Below are 15,773 nucleotides of genomic sequence, written 5' to 3'. Positions count from 1 at the left end.
AGAGCTGTGCATTTTGGGAAAGGTAGTTTTCGAGGGATCTGAGCGCCCTAGGCGGGAGCCGAGGTGATGCCTAACGCGACGGGGCGGGGGGGGGGGGGGGGGGCGGCGCTAACAATTGTTAGATTAAGAGCGAATACGTGGGACTTGTTTTTGTCTCTCCCAGCTACCAACACGCAGAGGGGCGGAGAATAAGACCTATAGCGCGCTTTTGTGATGGCAAGCAGGCCTGAGTTGCCTGTTCCTCATTCAGACGAGTAAACCAGCTGCGTAGCCTCCCTGAACCTCTGTTTCCTTATCTGTGAAATGGGCAAATTGATCATTCTTGCTTGGCAGGCCTGATAACATCCATCGAACACCCATCAAACACCGTTGCTTTAACAAATCCCTCCTCCCTTCGAATCCGAGCGTACAGAGCGCACGGATGTTTTTGTAACCAAGAGTAAGGATGGGGCTCCGGGGGCACCTGGGTGACTCGGTTGGTTCAGGATCTGCCTTCCTCTCAGGTCATGACCTCCAAGTCCTGGGATTGGGGGCACAGGCCGTGATCCCGTGGTCCTGGGGTCCCGGGATCCAGCCCCAAGGCAGAGTCCTGGCTCTGCGGAGTCTGCGGCTTCCTGGCCCTCTGCCCCTCCCCCTAGCGTTCATTCTCTCTCAAATAGATAAATGGGGGCAGCCCCGGTGGCCCAGCGGTTTAGCGCCGCCTTCAGCCCAGGGTGTGATCCTGGAGACTCGGGATCGAGTCCCACATCAGGCTCCCTGCATAGGGCCTGCTTCTCTGCCTCTCTCTCTCTCTGTCTCTCATGAACAAATGAATAAAATCTTATAAATAAATAAATAAATAGATGATAGCAAGGCCTCCAGTATCTTGTAAGTCCTCCTTAGCATATGGAAATCCCTTTGAAATCTCCCTTTTTGCTTGCTTCCCCCAGCCGTTGGGTATATAATCAGCCACCCCTCACAGGCCCAGGGCAGCCGCTCTTCCTGCCCACGGGTCCTGTCCCCAGGCTTTAATAAAACCACCATTTTGCACCAAAGACGTCTCAAGAATTCTTCGTTGGTTGTTGGCCCCGGACCTCACCTAAAACTTCATCATGGGGAGGTTTGATTGTGGTTATATATTGGCTAATAGCATGGTATCACTGTTGACTCTCCTGAGTGTGATCACTGAATTGTGGTTATGTGGAAGAGTGTCCTCCTTAGTAGACACCTGCTGAACTAACTCTGAGCTCTTGGACAGTTTAGAAAAAAAGAGAAACGGAGGAAAGGATATATTAATAATTGGTGAATCCAAGTTTTAAAATATGGTTGTTCGTGTTCCTCCTCTTGTAACTAAAAAGTAGGCATGAAAAAAAAAAAACAAAAAAAACAAGGAAGCTCCATAGCACTGATGAGGGGGAAAGCTTCTATAAACATTGGCAAGATTCTTTTTTTCAAAGCAAGATGCAGAGGTGGAAATACACAAAACACCCAGACAGAAGACCCAAGAAAGAGGAGACAAAGGCTGCCTCTGGGACAAGGACCTGGGGAAGGGATGAGGAGTGGAAAAGAGACTTGCTTCTCACACTTACCCTTTTAGAGCTTTTTTTTTTTTTTTTTTTAAAGATTTTATTTATTCATGAGAGACACGGGGAGGGAGAGAGAAAGAGAGAGGCAGAGACACAGGCAGAGGGAGAAGCAGGCTTCCTCCAAGGAGCCCGATGTGGGACTTGATCCGGGATCCTGGGATCACACCCTGAGCCAAAGGCAGATGCTTAACCTAACATCTAAAGGTGTCCCCCTTTTAGAGGTTTTAATTTTTTTTTTTTATTTTTTAGCTTTTAAATTTTGTATCATGTCCATGTATAACCTGTTCAGATACCAAACCAAACCAAACAAAAAACCAATAACTTCGAAGAAGACTGTTTCTGGGAAAGCACTTGTGGTCAGAAAACCCCAGACTGGGCTCCCCTACTCCCCAGCTGTAGACCTGTTGGGAAACCCAAAACAGAAGGAAGGAAAACCAGTTACTTTCACATCCTTTCCCACATCTGCTCCTCATCACAATCTAGTGAGCCAGGCAGGTTTTAGTGGACCCATTTTATAGATTAGGAACACTGAGGACCAGAGAGTCTTAGCAACTTGTCTAAAGTCATGTGGTGAGACACTATTAGAGCTGAGGTGGAACCTGAGCCCTTCCCAGTGACCCAGCCTGGCTCTGTCCCTCCTGCAGGTGACCTCTCCAAGCTCTGAGGGTTGGATATGGCAGGAGAGGGCCCAGGGTAGGAGGGTAAGGTGGGGTTGACTTCCAGGCTCTGGGTGCTCACTGAAGCTCAGCCCAGCTGCCTTCCTGCCTGTTGCTTTTACATGGGGCTCCCCAGCAGGAAACAGAAGTCAAAGCATGGGCTTGATTTACATGTTCATGCGCAACTGATTTGGGGCTTTATTTGGGGGACCGAGAGCTAACTCAGCCAAAGGGCCTCTTCCCTGAGCCCATCTGAGCTGCTTTTTACCATCTCTGTAATCTTCAACAAATCTCAAAGTGACCTTTTTAATTAAAAAAGAAAAAAGTAATAGATGGATATTGTTATCCAAACAGGAAAGTATTTGACATTTCTGTCAAATTTCAAAACATACATACATGTTTTGATTATGCGATCCAGCATTTAAAATGGAAAAATGGAAAATCGTTTTTTTTTTTCTGTGAATATTCTTCCCCAAGTGTTCAAAGATACAGATGGAAAAATGCATTGCTAATAAGAGAAACAAAGACACAGAACTGTAAACAACCCACTGGTAGAGCCAATGTTTAATTCAACTGGGCTCCGTCCACACGGGACAAAACCAAGGACAATAAGGTTTGCTGGATTTGCTGACCTAGAAAGATGTCCATAATAGATTGTTAGATTAAAAAAAGAAGATCCCGTTTTTGGGGGGAAAATGGGCTATAAGCATACATACACCCAGAGAGCTACAGGTTTGAACAAACGTAGCAGGCAGTTTATAAAGTAGGAGAGCAAATTATTTGATTCAAATGTAAAAAGAGCATTTCATTTTCATTCCTCTGAAGAATAGTGAGATCGACTCTCTTCTTTTTAAATTGGCCAGTTGCGTTTCCTCTTGTGTGAATTGCTAAAATATTACTGTCCCTTGGTCTTTTGTCATGCAAAATGGGTGCAAACTTCTGGCACCAAGTCTCTAAGAGCTTCTATTTACATTTCCAAGGCTTCCTTTGGGGTGGGGGATTTTGGAAAAGAGGTTACTGAACTGGAAGCAGAGGATGGTCTCAGTCTTAAAGCAATGAGTTATCCTGTGAGATGAGGGGCTCTGAGAAATAAGGGCGTCTCCTGCCCAACACATTGCTCCCGTTTCTTCCTTCCTTCCTTCCTTCCTTCCTTCCTTCCTTCCTTCCTTCCTTCCTTCCTTCCTTTCTTTTTTAAAGATTTCTTATTTTATTTATTCATAGAGACACAGAAAGAGAGAGGCAGAGACACAGGCAGAGGGAGAAGCAGGCCCCATGCAGGGAGCCCGACGCGGGACTCGATCCCAGGTCTCCAGGATCACGCCCCGGGCTGCAGGCGGCACTAAACCGCTGCGCCACCAGGGCTGCCCTCCTCCTTTCTTTCATTTCTAGAATCTTCTCAAAGATGTGTCCTCTTTGGTTCTTGGTGGGTAGTCTGAACGTGGAGGTGGTTGTACCGTTTGAAAGGGGGAGGAGCTGGAACCAGAAATTGGTTGCCAAGGTTTGGAAAGGGTGAGGCGAGTGAGGGGCCCAGGGGCACCCTAACAGGAAAGATTCAGGAGGCACATGATTTAAGGAGGCAGTCACCCTCAGGCTCCCCTAGGCCCCTGGCGCACCTCGCTCAGGTCCCAGCCCTGCTGACTGCTTCTTGAGGACACAAGGCAAGATCTGCAGAAAGCTATTGTGCTGCAATACTGCAAGGCTGGGGTGGCCCCGGGTACTCTTCAGAGCCACCTCAAGACAGTGGTAGCAGCAGACTGATAAAACTACATCCTCCTGGAGGGCAAGGTGGCCGAGCTCTGGCTCAGCTCCCGAGACTGTCCCCGTGGGACCCTTCATGCCTCCCCCGAGGTGTCTGAGGATTTTAGACTCTGCCGTGAAGAGGGTTCAGGGTAGACCTCTGGACAGATGGGGATCAACCATTTTTGTGCTTAAGACTTTTCTGCTTCTCTCTCCATTTGTGGCAGCTGCATGACTGGTTTTCTCTAGACGTGCCCTGCACCCAGCCTCCCCCCATGGCCTCAGAGACTCCCCTGACATCACAGTAGCTGTCATCTATCAATCTCGTCTACACAGCAGGCATTGCATTTAGCACTTGACATCTCACGCCTCGCCGAGTTCTCACCGCGCAGTCTTGAGAGGTAAGGACTTTGTTATCTGCACCACGTTCCAGATGAGGACACTGGGGCCCAAAGAAGGTCGGCGACCTGGCCTTGACCACAGAGCTAAGAAGCAGCAGAGGCAGGATTTGAACCCACAACTCCAGAGGCACGTTCTTCACCACGATGCCCGGCTCCTCCGTTTCTCATGAGCTTTGAGCCTGCTGAGTGCTGGCCACTAGATTGGGGGTTCCCACTGTCCCCCAGAGGCCCTCAGAACTTTCTGGAGCGTCTGCAGGAGGTCACCGTGGGGTTAAGGCAGGTTCTATCTTCCCCGACTTCCCTGGGTGGGAGGTTCCCAGAAGTACAGGGCCAGCTCTACGGCCCCTTTTCCCCGTGAGGGGAGGGGATGGTGTGAGTTGGGACACGTCCTCTTTGAACGTTCTCTCTTGCTGCTTCTGACCACTTCCTCTTTTCCCTGGGGCGGAGGCAGCTGTGGCGGCCCTGGTGGCAGCCATCCCAGCAGTGGCTCAGGAGGCCTCTGAGTCTCTCCTGGAAGCGCTGGCCCGGCTGGGCTGAGGGCATGTCTCCACCTGGACTTCCATCCCCAAACCCCCCGCCCCCGGGCCCTCCCCTGAGTCCCAGAGAACGGAAGGGGTGCAGGGTGAGTGGGTTCCTGACTGAAAACACTGCCCCCGGGGCTGCCCACCCCCCATTCGGGCTCCACCTGGCCTGAACCTGCTTCCAGTAACTTCCATGGAGGACATGGCCCAAGTTCAGGACTCCTGCCTGCACAGCCAGACTCCTCAGGATGCCCAGGGAGGTGAGGCCCCCGGCTCTGGGTAGAAGCCCCAGCCTAGCCCTGGGCACCTCAAAGATGAGTCCTCCAAGTGAGCAGAGGAGCTGTGGCCTGGGAAGAAGTTGGGCGTTGAGAAATGTGGGTTCCAGGCCTGGCTCTGCCACCTGGTAGCTGGTGTGCTTGGCCAGGTTGCTTTGCCTCCTGGGTCTCAGTTTCCCCATCCATGCAATGGGCACAAACCATAACACTTCGAAAGGTTGCAATAAATAAAGGCCATGCTACATGTGTCGTGCTAAGCAGAGAGCCCGGTACAGAGCGTCTTCCCGCCCCTGGGCAGAGCTGCAGCAGGTCCGAGCCACCCGGGGTGTGCCCCCCTCCCCGCAGCCCCTGCCGAAGGAGCCTGGTCACGGCTACCCCGGGCTGCTGCCCACCTCCTCCCGTCCCAGCAGTGCCCGGCTTCCCACCCGGAGCAGGTTCAGCCCTCAAACTCAGTTGACAAGGAACATCACGTTTCCTCCATCGACCACCCCCCACTCCCGCCCCTGACAGCAGCGTCAGTCGCCTCTGGCTGTGCCCACCCCAGGGTTATGCCCAAGCCCTGGGCCGTCGTTTGTTTTATGGTGGTAAACTGTGCATAACACAAAATGAACCATCTTTAACGAGTACGTGTACAGCTCGGTGGCATTAAGGGTACTCATGCTGTTGTGCAACCATCGCCACCATCCGCCTGCAGGACTGTGACTCTGTCCTCCTTAAACACAAATGCCCACCCCTGGCCCAGCCCCCGCAGCCCCCACTCACCTTTCTTCGCTATGGATCTGACCGCTCTATGTGACTCTTACATGCGGAATCACACAGGATTTGTCTTTTTGTGACTGGTTTATTTCAATTAGCATAGTGTCCTCAAGGTTCATCCGTGTTGGAGCATGGGTCAGAATTTCCATTCTTTTTCTGTTTGAATAATATTCCATTTATACGTTTAGACCACATTTTGCTTATTCACTTATCCATCAGGGGACATCCTGGCTGTTGTGAGTCATGCTGCTACACGCAAGGGTGTGCAAATATCTGTATGAGTCCCTGCTTTCAGTTCTTTGGGGTGTATACCTAGAAGTGGAATTTCTAGATCATATGGTAATTATGTTTGATTTTTTTTGAGGAACTGCCCAAAGTCTTGAGGTTTTAAATAGGACACAGGCATTGGGGAAGCCCCTCTGGCCCTTCTGCGTACAGGGAGATATGAAATCAGAAGCTAGACATTGTGGGTTCAAATTCTGGTCCTGCCATCTCCCAGTGGTGTGACGTTGGGCGTGTCACTCACCCTCCGCGCTTCAGTGTCTCAGCTGTAATGTAGGATGAGAAGAGCAATCTCACCACTTCCCCGGCCCCACACCAGCTTGGCCCCTCCATGGAGCATCCCTTTGGAGCTGGACCCGGTGCCTCCCCTTCCCCCCCCCTCCCTTTTTTAAAGATTTTATTTATTTATTCATGAGAAACACAGAGAGAGGGAGGCAGAGACACAGGCAGAGGGAGAAGCAGGCTCCATGCAGGGAGCCCCATGTGGGACTCGATCCCCGGTCTCCAGGATCACACCCTGGGTTGAAGGCAGCGCTAGACCGCTGAGCCACCCGGGCTGCCCTTCTCTCCCCCTTTTTCAGGTCTCTGGGACTCTCTTTCCCTGTCCATGGCTTCACCTCTTGAAAACAAAAATCGGGAAGTAAGGCCCCAGACTAACTGGGAGAGCCTGAACCGGGACCAGAGGGGAAACCGTGGACACTGACCAACACGCTGGCATGGGCATGGGCGAAGAGGAGCCCTCTCTTCTTTCCTTTGACCTTGATCATGCCATCTCCAAGACCAGGTCCAGTTTAGGGCTGTGTGAGGAGAGCCGGGAGGGTCGCTGAGGACCGCCCACAGCATGATTACAGGGACTTACAGGGACGGGGAAGAGGGCTCTGGACTGGGATGAAAGGAGCTGTGGTTTGGCACTTTCATCTTGAGGAGAGTCAGTGGGAGGGTTCCGGTTAGTGGGGGGTGGCTGTGGAGATGAGATTGCCTCTGTCCCTGGGCCCGCAGCCAGGGCTCGCTGGCGGGGCCAGGACAGTCCCACCTCTGGTGCAGGCCCGGCTGGTATGTGGGTGCCACCTGGCCAGCTTGCCTGGTCCAGGTCCCCAGCCCATCCCCACCTGGGAGGAGCTGCTTCTGCCGGCTCAGGGTGATTCCAGAAGGAAGGTCAAGGCAAGACCTGGCAGGCTGAGGACTTCGGTCCTTAGAAACCATGCCTGAGGGTTGACCCAGGGACCCCAGGTCCTAGGGACCCACTTCTAGCTTTGCCACCTCCACCTGGGACAGGAGGGGACAGAGAAGCCTCCAGGATGCCCCCCACCCCACCTTTGCCTCCCCATTATCTTCTTTTCCCATCTTCATTCCTTTCCTATTTTCTCTTCTCCGTTCCTTTTCATCTCATACCAGGTGGTGGGTGATTTGGAAATTCACAGAGCAGTGCACTTCTCTTCACAGTTTATCCACATCCAGAACCGATAAGGAATCAGCTCTCAATTTCACTAAAGTCAGCTTTAGTGAAGGACTTTTTGCATGACCCTCTGGGCAGAGCTCACTAACAGAGACTGCTACTCCTGGCACTTCTCCCTAGCATTGCCAAAACCAGGTCTGTCTTCAATATTTGTAGGCATCCCCAAAGTGGCATTAGTATCTGTTCTGGGGCATTAAATAAAATATGCCGTGAAGATTAAGTATAATAACATGTAGGAAATGCCTGGTACATTGTAGTCATTAAAAAAATAGTTACCGTTAGCTTTTTATTTTTAAACATAATGATTATAGGGGCACCTGGGTGGCTCGGTCAGTTAGGCATCTGCTTCCGCTTCAGTTGTGATCCCAAGGTCCTGGGATGGAGCACGGCGTTGGGCTCCCTGCTCAGCGGGGAGTCTGCTTCTGCCTCTCTCTCTGCCCCTCCCCCTACCTGTGCATGTACTTATGTGCATATGTGTGCTCTCCTCTCCCCAATAAATAAATAAAATCTTAAAAAATAATGATTATTGGGCAGCTCTGATGGCTCAGTGGTTTAGCGCTGCCTTCAGCCCAGGACATGATCCTGGAGACCTGGGATCAAGTCCCACATCAGGCTCCCTGCATGGAGCCTGTTTCTTCCTCTGCCTGTGTCTCTGCCTCTCTCTGTGTCTCTCAAGAATAAATAAATAAATTTAAAAAAATAATGATTATATAAAAAAGGAAGGCAGTGCGTTTTTATTTTATTTATTTAATTATCTATTTATTTATTTTTAAAGATTTTATTTATTTATTCATGAGAGACACAGAGAGAGAGAGAGAGAGGCAGAGACACAGGCAGAGGGAGAAGCAGGCCCCATGCAGGGAGCCCAATGTGGGACCCGATCCTGGGACTCCAAGATTACACCCTGGGCCAAAGGCGGCACTAAACCTCTGAGCCACCAGGGCTGCCCTGTTTTTTATTTTAAAGATTTTATTTTATTTTTATTTATTTGAAAGAGAGAGAGAGAGCATGAGCAGGGGGAGGAGGAGAGGGAAAAGCAGAGAATTTCAAGCAGACTCCACACTGAGCATGGAGCCTGATGTGGGGCTTGACCTCACGTCAGATGCTTAACCAACTGAGCCACCCAGGCACCCCAGGGAGGACAGTGTTTTGTTTTGGTTTGTTTTAAATATTTTATTTATTTATTTATTCATGAGAGACACCGAGAGAGAGGCAGAGACACAGGCAGAGGGAGAAGTAGGCTTCCTGTAGGGAGCCCGATGTGGGACTCGATCTCGGGTATCTGGGATCATGCCCGGGGCTGAAGGCGGCACTAAACCTCTGGGCCACCCGGGCTGCCAAGGACAGTGTTTTTCAAAGTATTTATTGAACACCTACTATGTCCCAGGCAGTGCAACATTGGAATTCTGCCCTGGGAGTCCAGCTGACTTTTCCAGCCTATGTCGGAAGCAGTGAGCCCCACAAAGGTCATCATCCCCCCAACAGTGTAAAATGAGGGAAATGTAGGAAGAGGAAGAACCAGCTGTGTGTTCTTAGGCAAACTGCTTCTCAGAGCCTCCGTTTCCTGATCTGTAAAGTGAGGCTGGAAATCCTCCCTTCCCCTTCTACTGGGGTCGGGGGGTCAGATGAGATAAGCAGTCTTGGCAAGCAGGAAAGTGCTGCTGGGAGGAGCAGATGGGTGGCTCTCAGTGGAAGACAAGGCCTCTGCCTCTATCTTTGACTGAAGTACCTACTCTCAACTCCTGAAAGCCATCTCTGCAGAAGCTTGGAGAACACCCCTCAGGGACAGTAAACGTGCTTTTCTCCAGTGTACCACGGCGTTAGGAAAAGAATGTTCCACAAAGTCCATCCAATGACGATCATTCCCCTGGTGACCCCAGCTATGGGTGTGGCCATGCCCTTCCTCATCTGTCCCATGCCCTGACTTTGGGCTAGTTGACACTGTGTGTTTCAAGGGAGACCAGGGAAGATGACAGCATTCCTGGGAGGAGAGATGGGCTTGTCCAGGGGCGTGGTGGGATTTCAGAGGTAGGTGCTAAGGCCATGTGGTAGAACCATCACTATCCCATCAGGATAGGGAATAGGATTGCCAAGCCTGGGGACAGCTGGGGAAGCCCGGGGGATGAGCAGCATTTCCCTGGGAGGCCACCTAGATGGCTTGACTTTGTCCCTCCTGCTCTTCAGACAGAGATTAATGGGATAGTAGTAATTTGCTGCTGGGTCTCTATTATGACTGTCAGCAGTCATGAGGTACTTATACGCCAGTGATTTATAAGATTACCTCCTTTAATCCTCACAACAAATTTTTAAAAAATATTTTATTTATTCATGAGAGACAGAGAGAGAGAGAGGCAGACACAGGCAGAGGGAGAAGCAGGCTCCCTGGGAAGAGCCTGATGTGAGACTCGATCCCGGGACTCTGGGATCACACCCCGAGCTGAAGGCAGCCGCTCAACTGCTGAGCCACCCAGGCGTCCCTCTCACAACAAATTTATAAGGCAGCTACTATCATCCCCATTTTACAGGTGAAGAGGCTGTGGTACAGAGAGATTAAGTATCTTGCCCAAGATAGCACAGTGAAGGAGCCGAGCCTGGAGCCCAGCCTAGGTGATCTGAACCCAGAGCCCATGCAGCTGACCACGCCATATACTGTCATGGGCCAGGGGGATCTGAGTAGGGGAAAGAACAAGCAGAGGTCTGAGTAGGGGAAAGAAAGAAGATAATTCTTAGATCCCAAGTCCCCTGTGAACCTGGCATTAATATTGGTGTTGAAGAGTCACAGGTGTCACTAGAAAGGTGTCACTGGCTCTATTTTATGGATGAAGAGTAGGAGCGCAGAAAAGTTGAGTTGCTAAGCAAGGGAGCTACACTTTGAACTGGATGTCTACACTGCAGAGCATTGCTCTTTCAGTGACCCCACCACCTTATCTTGCTTCCTTGGCATTTGTTCTAAGACTGATCCGTCTTGGGAACCCTGGGACCAGGAGCCCAGGCCTGGAACAGACATAACAGACATACCAGTCTTCTACACATGTTTTCTTTCTTTTTTTTTTTTTCACATGTTTTCTGAAATAATATAAGAGATCCCAGTTGTTTCCACTTGGTGCTACTTTGGGCAAGGGAGAGGAAATGTGGTAGGAAGTGTAGTGACCTCGCATCTTCTGTGCATGGATGTTTGCTGAGCCTGAACCCTGCTGAGATGGAGAGTTTTGAAAAGAGAATCATGTTGGAGTAGTTGTATCTCCCTTACTTTGGGGGTGAGTTAAAGAAAAAAGAAAGCTCTAGAAAGACCCAAATTAAAAATTCCATCTGTCTTCCTTCCTATTTCCCGTCTACCCACCCATCCATCCTTCCATCCCTTTATAAATCTCCATTAGTAATCTCTTGCTCCCTGACCCCGGAACTTCATGGTTCAAACAACATTAATTCATTATCTTATTTTGGAGGGTAAGGAATTCAGGAATGTCTGGCTAGTCAGTGCTGGCTATTGGTGAGAGTCCTCAGTCCCTCTCCACAGGAGAGCCTTTCCAGAGGGCTGCTTCAGTGTCCAGCATGGTGGTGGCTGGCTTCCTCCTAGGAGAGCAGCCCAAGGGACCAGCGCAGAAGCTGCAGTGCCCTTGATGTCCTAGCCTCACACATCACACGCTATCCCTTCCAGAGGATGCTGTCAGTCAGAGTCAACTCTTGTTCAGTATTGGAGGAGGCAACACAGAGGCATAAATCCTAGGAGATGAGGCTCATGGGGGCCATTCTGGAGGCCAGCAACCACCATTCATCCATCCATCCGTCCATCCTTTTGTCATCTACCCATCCATTCAATCAATAAACATTTGCTGGGCTCCAGTTTGTGCCAGGCCCTGGAAACAACACATATACACCCCAAAACCAACCCAAAACTGACAGAAAAGAGGAACCCTAAGAGAAGAAAACCATTGTTGAACATTTCCCTCCTGTTTTTTTTTTTTTAAGATTTTATTTATTTATTCATGAGACACACACAGAGAGAGAGAGAGAGAGAGAGAGAGAGAGAGAGAGAGGCAGAGACACAGGCAGAGGGAGAAGTAGGCTCCATGCATCCATGCAGGGTCTCCAGGATCACATCCCGGGCCCAAGGCGACGCTAACCCGCTGGGCCACCGGGGCTGCCCCTCTTTTTTCTTTTTTAAAACAATTTTATTGAGGTACAATTCACATACCATACCATTCTCTCACTTAAAGTATACAATTCAGTGGTTTTTGGTGTATTCATAGAGTTGTGAAAACCATGACTACAATCAACTTTAGAATGTTTGTACCACCCCAAACAGAAACTCCCACTCTTTAAGTATTCACTCCCCATTTCCTCTTTTCTCCAACCACCTCTAATCACACACTTATTTTGTTTCTATGGATTGGTTTGTTCTGGATGTTTCATGTAAACAGGACCATACATTATGTGCTCTTTTGTGACTGGCTTCTTAGCATGATGTTTTCAAGGTTCATCTGTGGTGTAGTGGATGTTGGTCCTTCATTCCTCTTTTATTGCTAAATACATTCTCTTGTATGTGCAGACACCATTTTGTTTATCCACCCATCAGTTGATGAACATCTGCCTTGTGTTTCCACCATTGGGCTATCACAAATAAGGCTGATATTAACATTCACGCACATGTTTTTGTGTGTCTTCAGCTGTCTGGGGTCTATACCTGGGAGTAGAATTGCTGACTCATACTGTAACCCTATGGTTAAACTTTTGAGGAACTGCCATATTATTTTCCAAAGCAGCTGCCCTGTTTTACATTCCCACCAGCAAGGTAGGAGGGTTCTCATTTTCCCCTCATCCTTGTCAACACTTGTGATTACTTTTTTTTTTTTTTAAAGCAAGCTCTACCGGGCAGCCCTGATGGCTCAGCTGTTTAGTACTGCCTTCAGCCTAGGGTGTGATCCTGGAGACCCGGGATGGGGTCCCACATCGGGCTCCCTGCATGAAGCCTGCTTCTCCCTCTGTCTGTGTCTCTGCCTCTCTCTATGTGCCTCTCATGAATAAATAAATAAAATCTTAAAAAAAAAAAAAAAAGCTCTACCCCCAGAAATGGGACTCGAACTCAAGACCCTGAGATTGAGAGTCGCACATTCTACTGACTGAGCCAGCCAAGTGCCCTTGTTACTGTCTTTTTTATTTTTGCCACCCTGGTGTGTGTGAAGTGGTATCTCATTTGATTTCATTTTGCATTTCCCAGATGGCTAATGATGTTGAGCATCTTTTCATGTGTTTTATTGGCTGTTTGTATATCTTCTTTGGAAAAAAAATCTATTTGGATTTTTTGCCCATTTTTAACTGATTTATGTGTCTTTTTGAGTCATAATATTCCTTTATATTCTAGATACAACATACAAGTCTCTTATCTAATACATGATTTTCAAATATCCTGCCCCATTCTGTGGGCTCCAGTTCTTTTCCACTGTACCTTTTTTTTTTTTTCTAATTGTTAAGATATTTACTAAGGTATTTGGAAAATGCAGAAATATATAAAGAAGTGGAAAAATAATCACCCAGAGGTCATGATTCATATTTAATCATATTTCCTTTTTTGTCCTTTTAATCAATTCATTTATGTATTTTTTTTTTGACGGGTAATCTTTGCACAGATACAGAATTCTAAAATTGGCATTGAATATTAGTGACTAATGACTTTGTTTTTAAAGTGAGCTTTACACCCAACATGGGACTTGAAATCATGGCCCTGAGATCAAGAGTCACATGATCCACCGACTCAGGCAGCCAGGCACCCCAGAATTCTAAAAGTTTAATGTAAGTTTCCTGCCCTCAGCCCCAGCCACCCAAACTCCTTGCTAGGGATAGCCACTGTTGCCACTTTCCTGGTAATTTTTTGGAGAGTTTATTTTTTAAAATTTATTTATTTATTATTTATTTTAAAGATTTTATTTATTTATTCATGAAAGACACACACAGAGAGAGAGAGAGAGAGAGAGAGAGAGAGGCAGAGACACAGGCAGACGGAGAAGCAGGCTCCCTGCAGGGAGCCTGACATGGGACTCTATCCTGGGACTCCAGGATCACGCCCTGAGCCAAATGCAGACACTCAACCATTGAACCACACAGGGATCCCTGGAGACAGTTTGTATGCACATACATATACACATCAATGTCCCCTTAAATTGTAGAATATTATCCTTTTTTAATATATTTTATTTATTATTCATGAGAGACGTAGAGAGAGGCCAAGAGAGAAGCAGGCTCCCTGCAGGGAACCCAATGTGGGACTGGATCCCAGGACCCCAGGATCACAACCTGAGCTGAAGTCAGACACTCAACCACTGAGCCACCCAGGTATCCCAGGATATTATCCTTTCTACTCAGCAATTGCCAACAGCTTCTTTCCAGTCTTTCAAGTCAACTCACTTTTTCTTTATACTGTTAGGAATCACCCTAAAGATACAATATATACAGCAGTTGTAGGAGGTAGGCCAGGAACCCATTCTAGTGTTGGCCAAAACAAGGAGTTTACTGAAGTATGTTAAGTGGCTTGTCTATTTTCCAGAAGGATGGAGATCCAGGTCTAGAATCTATACCGCCTGAAGCAAAGCAAAACCTGGCACTGGAGAGTCCAGTGGAGACCTTGCAGCTGATCCCCTGATGCTGCAGCCTCTGGTCCTGATGCTACTAGACACCGGTGTCCACGCTACTACCTTTGCTGGGTAGGTGCCCTCTGACCCCTGCTTCTCCTGTTGCCAGCTTCTGAACACAAGCCTGGTGCTGGTGCATCTGCCTGGTGGGGCAGACGGGGAAAATATGGACCCTACCTGCTAGGGAGTCTGGGAAAGCAAGGGTCTGGCTTCCTACCTTGGCAAGGCATAGCCTCATAAGTGGGGATAGCCCAGACATAGGAGGGCAGGTTCTACCGAGCAGCCACAAAAAAATGGCATAAAACTTTAATGTAAGTATGTTTTAATTATAGAATTATAATTCCTCTGATTGTAAAGGCATTGTGTGAGTGAGAGGTGGTGTGCTGTAATCACTAAGTATGCTCGGTGCCAGGGCTAACTAGCTAGCTTCCCTATTACATCCGTCCCTTACCTGCCTTCTTACCTTTGGCATGATTTGAACTTCTGCGTGCCCAGCTTCCTCATGAATAAAATGGGGATAATAATCAAACCTTGCTCTGAGGTTGGCCTGAGGACCGAACAAGTTATCAGACAGTAAGGTTTAGGACTGTACCTGGCTCATCATATTTGCTATTTTGCTCTTTTTATTAACATTTTAGAACATTTTAGAACACACAGAAAAGTTTAACAAATTGGACAGCCAGCATCCTGACACCTGTAATCCTCTGCTGTGTTGGTTTTATCACAACTCTTTCGATCTGTGTTTCTTTCCAGTCATTTATACATCTTAATTTTAATGTGTTTAAGAGCAATGGCAAATCTATATATATGTCACTATTGTCTTTTTAGTTATTTCTTTATTTTAAAATTAATTATTTATATCTCTGTTTTTTTTTTTTTTGTATTTTTAAAGATTTTATTTATTCATGAGAGACTCAGAGAGAGAGAAAGGCAGAGACACAGGCAGAGGGAGAAGAAGGCTCCTCACAGGGAACCTGACGTGGGACTCGATCCCCAAACTGGGATCACGACCTGAGCCAAAGGCAGGCGCTCAACCACTGAGCCACCCAGGAGTCCCTTTAAAGCAATTCTTCAGTGTTATTTAAATAATATGTGTGTAAAATTTGTCTTGTCCTTCCCTGTCACACAATGAACTGAGTCCGGTAGGGTGAAACAGAATTTGCCACCTAGAAGGAACAGTGAGAGGACAGATCACGGGCTTCCTGACAGTGGGGACAGCTGCAGTGCAATACACGCCCCCCCCCCCCCCACCAAGGCAGGCTGATCAGTGTCCCTTCAAGTGGACATTTAAATACTTGTTCAGATTTTAGTTAGAGGAGAGGAGGAAGAAGAGGCCCCAGGAGAGGGCATAGAGGGAGAACTTCAGATGGCAGGGCACTTCTGCTTGGCCCCAAACCTACAAGCCCACTTGACAAAGCAAACTCCTCATATCAATCATCTGTTGCCAAAACAAGGAGCTTAAAACCACAATGCACATCAATTATCTATAATGGTTTCT

General features: G+C 48.3%; 1 protein-coding gene across 7 annotated transcripts in view; it reads left to right on the top strand.

Annotated features, from left to right (window-relative positions):
• The first annotated feature begins 3 nt into the window (after positions 1 to 3).
• Positions 4 to 15,773, top strand: part of PLCG2 (phospholipase C gamma 2) — a 174,059-nt gene continuing 158,289 nt past the window's right edge. Inside the window, exons 1-4 of one of the 7 annotated variants that reach the window (XM_025426967.3) lie at positions 47 to 63; positions 3,443 to 3,526; positions 4,186 to 4,359; positions 14,194 to 14,347. The gene's annotated coding sequence lies outside the window, so the exon portion shown is untranslated. The other 6 variants (XM_049110673.1, XM_025426966.3, XM_025426964.3 and 3 more) reach the window with 6 other exon arrangements.

The sequence above is a fragment of the Canis lupus genome, chromosome 5 (assembly GCF_003254725.2).
Source record: "Canis lupus dingo isolate Sandy chromosome 5, ASM325472v2, whole genome shotgun sequence".
Taxonomy (NCBI): domain Eukaryota; kingdom Metazoa; phylum Chordata; class Mammalia; order Carnivora; family Canidae; genus Canis; species Canis lupus.
Note: the sequence above shows the minus strand (reverse complement) of the source record. Positions and strands in the feature narration are given on the sequence as shown.